This window comes from Gigantopelta aegis, chromosome 8 (genome assembly GCF_016097555.1).
Source record: "Gigantopelta aegis isolate Gae_Host chromosome 8, Gae_host_genome, whole genome shotgun sequence".
NCBI lineage: Eukaryota > Metazoa > Mollusca > Gastropoda > Neomphalida > Peltospiridae > Gigantopelta > Gigantopelta aegis.
Window position 1 is genome coordinate 12319120 of NC_054706.1, and position 6090 is coordinate 12325209.

Here is a 6090-nt window from a genome sequence, read left to right on the forward strand (position 1 = left end):
ATTGGGTGCCAGCCATCACGGTGCAGTGGTTACTATGCCAGGTTTGTAGCTGGTGGGTGCTTGGTTCATATCACAGTATTGGCACAGGGTGGAGAGGTAGACCACCACACTGTCTTCTGTCTCACTAAAATCTGCCTTAGACAAATAGGTGAGGTGTGTGTTCAGGACATTGATTAAACATTAATTCACCCCTCGTGTGTATAAGCATAATCATAAGGGGTGAATATTGGCACCCCTTCCTTGGTTAGTCTGTTCGCACTCCTATAGAGTTTGTTTTGTTTAACGACACCACTGGAGCACATTGATTTATAAATCATCGGCTATTGGATGTTTGTTTTGTTTAACGACACCACTGGAGCACATTGATTTATAAATCATCGGCTGTTGGATGTTTGTTTTGTTTATCGACACCACTAGAGCACATGGATTTATAAATCATCGGCTGTTGGATGTTTGTTTTGTTTAACGACACCACTAGAGCACATTGATTTATAAATCATCGGCTGTTGGATGTTTGTTTTGTTTAACGACACCACTAGAGCACATTGATTTATAAATCATCGGCTGTTGGATGTTTGTTTTGTTTAATGACACCACTGGAGCACATTGATTTATAAATCATCGGCTGTTGGATGTTTGTTTTGTTTAACGACACCACTAGAGCACATTGATTTATAAATCATCGGCTGTTGGATGTTTGTTTTGTTTAACGACACCACTGGAGCACATTGATTTATAAATCATCGGCTGTTGGATGTTTGTTTTGTTTATCGACACCACTAGAGCACATGGATTTATAAATCATCGGCTGTTGGATGTTTGTTTTGTTTAACGACACCACTAGAGCACATTGATTTATAAATCATCGGCTATTGGATGTTTGTTTTGTTTAACGACACGACACCACTGGAGCACATTGATTTATAAATCATCGGCTATTGGATGTTTGTTTTGTTTAACGACACCACTAGAGCACATTGATTTATAAATCATCGGCTATTGGATGTTTGTTTTGTTTAACGACACCACTAGAGCACATTGATTTATAAATCATCGGCTATTGGATGTTTGTTTTGTTTAACGACACCACTGGAGCACATTGATTTATAAATCATTGGATGTTTGTTTTGTTTAACGACACCACTAGAGCACATTGATTTATAAATCATTGGATGTTTGTTTTGTTTTGTTTAACGACACCACTGGAGCACATTGATTTATAAATCATCGGCTGTTGGATGTTTGTTTTGTTTAACGACACCACTGGAGCACATTGATTTATAAATCATCGGCTGTTGGATGTTTGTTTTGTTTATCGACACCACTAGAGCACATTGATTTATAAATCATCGGCTGTTGGATGTTTGTTTTGTTTAACGACACCACTAGAGCACATTGATTTATAAATCATCGGCTATTGGATGTTTGTTTTGTTTAACGACACCACTGGAGCACATTGATTTATAAATCATCGGCTATTGGATGTTTGTTTTGTTTAACGACACCACTAGAGCACATGGATTTATAAATCATCGGCTATTGGATGTTTGTTTTGTTTAACGACACCACTGGAGCACATTGATTTATAAATCATTGGATGTTTGTTTTGTTTAACGACACCACTAGAGCACATTGATTTATAAATCATCGGCTATTGGATGTTTGTTTTGTTTAATGACACCACTGGAGCACATTGATTTATAAATCATCGGCTGTTGGATGTTTGTTTTGTTTAACGACACCACTGGAGCACATTGATTTATAAATCATTGGATGTTTGTTTTGTTTAACGACACCACTAGAGCACATTGATTTATAAATCATCGGCTATTGGATGTTTGTTTTGTTTAACGACACCACTAGAGCACATTGATTTATAAATCATCGGCTGTTGGATGTTTGTTTAACGACACCACTGGAGCACATTGATTTATAAATCATCGGCTATTGGATGTTTGTTTTGTTTAACGACACCACTAGAGCACATTGATTTATAAATCATCGGATGTTGGATGTTTGTTTAACGACACCACTAGAGCACATTGATTTATAAATCATCGGCTATTGGATGTTTGTTTTGTTTAACGACACCACTAGAGCACATTGATTTATAAATCATCGGCTGTTGGATGTTTGTTTTGTTTAACGACACCACTGGAGCACATTGATTTATAAATCATCGGCTGTTGGATGTTTGTTTTGTTTAACGACACCACTAGAGCACATTGATTTATAAATCATCGGCTGTTGGATGTTTGTTTTGTTTAACGACACCACTAGAGCACATTGATTTATAAATCATCGGCTGTTGGATGTTTGTTTTGTTTAATGACACCACTGGAGCACATTGATTTATAAATCATCGGCTGTTGGATGTTTGTTTTGTTTAACGACACCACTAGAGCACATTGATTTATAAATCATCGGCTGTTGGATGTTTGTTTTGTTTAACGACACCACTGGAGCACATTGATTTATAAATCATTGGATGTTTGTTTTGTTTAACGACACCACTAGAGCACATTGATTTATAAATCATCGGCTATTGGATGTTTGTTTTGTTTAACGACACCACTAGAGCACATTGATTTATAAATCATCGGCTGTTGGATGTTTGTTTAACGACACCACTGGAGCACATTGATTTATAAATCATCGGCTATTGGATGTTTGTTTTGTTTAACGACACCACTAGAGCACATTGATTTATAAATCATCGGCTGTTGGATGTTTGTTTAACGACACCACTAGAGCACATTGATTTATAAATCATCGGCTGTTGGATGTTTGTTTAATGACACCACTAGAGCACATTGATTTATAAATCATCGGCTATTGGATGTTTGTTTTGTTTAACGACACCACTAGAGCACATTGATTTATAAATCATCGGCTATTGGAAGTTTGTTTTGTTTATCGACACCACTAGAGCACATTGATTTATAAATCATCGGCTGTTGGATGTTTGTTTTGTTTAACGAAACCACTAGAGCACATTGATTTATAAATCATCGGCTGTTGGATGTTTGTTTTGTTTAACGACACCACTGGAGCACATTGATTTATAAATCATCGGCTGTTGTTTGTTTTGTTTAACGACACCACTAGAGCACATTGATTTATAAATCATCGGCTGTTGGATGTCAAACATTTGGTACTTTTGACTCGGGCTTCACAGAAACTATATGTTAAAATTACCAAATGTTTGGCATTAAATGGCCGATGATTAATAAACCAATGTGCTCTAGTGGTGTTGTTAAACAAAACAAACAAACAGTCGTCAGAGAAAACCTATTAAATGTTTCCATTAGTAATAAGGGATCTTTTATATTTGTTTTTACATACAGGACAGCATATACCACAGCCTTTGATATGTCAGTCATGGGCACTGGTTGGAATGGAGAAAAATAATCAGAGAATGGGTCCACTGAGGAGGTTTGATCGTGGGAACTAAGCAGCCGAGCCAAGCACTCTATAAATCCATCTGAGCGAGATCACGTCTCGTACTCCTATAGAGATGACTATACTATTTAAAGTTGAAAGCTATTCTTTTTATCCCTTGGCTTTTCTCTTTTGGTGTGCAGGGGACGTAGCCCAGTGATGCAGCGCTCGCTTGATACACGGTCAGTCTAGGATCGATCCATGCTGTTCACCCACTGAGCTTTTCCTCGTTCCAGCCAGTGCACCACGACTGATGTACCAAAGGCTGTGGTATGTGCTATCCTGTCTGTGGGATGGTGCATATAAAGATCCCTTGCTACTATTAGAAAAATATGGCGGGTTTGCTCTCTAAGACTATATGTCAAAATTACCAAATGTTTGACATCCATTAGCCGATGATTAACAAATCAATGTGCTCTAGAGGCGTCATTAAACAAAACAAACTTTAACTTTTGGTAGTCCTGTAGAAGACAAGTCGCCTCTCTTTCATACTCTCCATGAGTTTAGTTGGGGGTGGGGAGTATGCCTCTATAGATGTGAATGTACTATTGATGTTAACAGCAACCCAAGGGAATATTTTATTTTTGAACATTTGGATTCGCTACAGTTGTTGATCATTTAAAAATTTAGTAGCAACCAGTATTTAACGTTTTAGAACTGTGTAGTGATCTCTAAAATCTGTGTACCAAATAGCAGTGCGATAATGAACACAATGTTCTCTGTGCCCTTCTTTCCCACTTTCCATAGGTTTAATATTTTGATAGTCCTATAGACGTGAATTTACTACCAAAATGTTTACAGTCTCCACTCTCCTTTCGCTTTAGCCTTTTTGTGATAGTACCAAAGTTAAGTGCCGGTGTTTCTGCAAGTGGGGTTTGTTCACCCAAGTGTTAAATCCCTCTCCAGCTTGACCCTCGGAGATTATCAGTCGAGTGACGAGTGACCCGCGAGTGAGAGTCATTCAGTGAATAATGCTTGCAGAATTCAGTCTGACGAGATTACTCGCTGCTCAATTCTTCTCTTAAACGCACTGTAACAGTTGACTGTGACTGCAAAGTATTGTGTTACTCACTTGTCGATTCTTCTCTTAAAGCACTGTAACAGTCAACTGTGACTGCAAAGTATTATGTCCATTGTCCAATGGTTACCATTGATTGAATTTATATTGATTTTTTTGTATATGATATCAAGCACAAGGCTGACTCGCGTATGTGGCTCACACGTATATATGTCTTCGACGTTCGGTGTTCTTGTCATTGTAATCAAGATTGTACGTGTCGTGTTGGTCTTTTTAGTTTGATCCTTTTTTTTTGCCTTGGCTTTTTTTTTTTTTTACCTCCCCATGATAATTTTATTCACTTGGGTCAAGGCAGTACAGAATAATAGAACAAAACATAATGAATTGAAAAATGTATTATTAGCACCTCTATAATACAAATATAGACATGACGGCACCGACAGCAATTGCTGTCATTGAGATATAAATTGTCATTGGTTGGGAACATCGGTAAAGCCCCTCAATGATAGCAAACTGTTTACACCTGATGTACATTAGCTGCCATTATATAACATTAGTACGTTTAAAATATGTCGACATATACCAAAATAATAATCTTTCAGTCTTATTATTTAATGCAAAAGTCTTCTGTTTTTTCAGTTGCTGTGGGCAAGCTTTAAATTGATATCAATTTTGTTTTTAAATTTGGAGACAAATTCATATGGTCGAGCCCTGTAGGTGGGCTGTTTTGTGTTTATTTTGTTATTGTTGGTTTTTGAGAGAGGTATTTGGGGTTTGGGGGTCACCATTCCAGCCTTTAATTCACAATCTTTTTTCTTTTTCTTTTTTTGGTGTGTGTGAGTGTGTGTGAGGAAGGTACATGAAAAACAAATGACATATATATATATCTAATATTATTACATATACTGTATATATATATATATATATATATATATATATATATATATATATATATATACAGTATATGTAATAATATTAGAAAATGACAATTAGTTAAACTGTCTTTTCCATGGCATGGAGAACTGGTTGGAACAGGAAAAAAAATCATCTATTCCAACGTTGCAGGATTCAAACACACAGTACTGTACATAGTCATGGCAAATGACAGTCTGCAGTCTTAATCTGGTAAAATCTAAATATCAATCTTGGCTGTGTGTGATGAAGCATATAAAAGACATGTTTACTGCCAGTCAATAAAGTGTACACCATTGTTACATGTACATCATAGCAGCTGCTTTCTTTCTTTACAAGTTCAATGCCCCGTGAAAGTCAATAAACAATTTCTTAACATTTTTCATAATAAAATATTACATGGTGGGGGCATTGCGTCTAGGAAATCAGTGGGCCAATTACTTCCCATTCCAACCAATGCTCCACAATTGGTGTAACAATGGCCATGGTATTTACTGTCCTGCCTGTGAGATGGTGCATATAAAAGATCCCATTCTGCGAGTAGCCCATGAATTGGAAGGAAGGAAATGTTTTATTTAAGGACACACTCAACACATTTCATTTACAGTTATATGGCGTCGGACATATGGTTAAGGACCACACAGATATTGAGAGAGGAAACCCGCTGTTGCCACTTCATGGGCTACCCTTTTCGATAAGCAGCAAGGGTTCTTTTATAT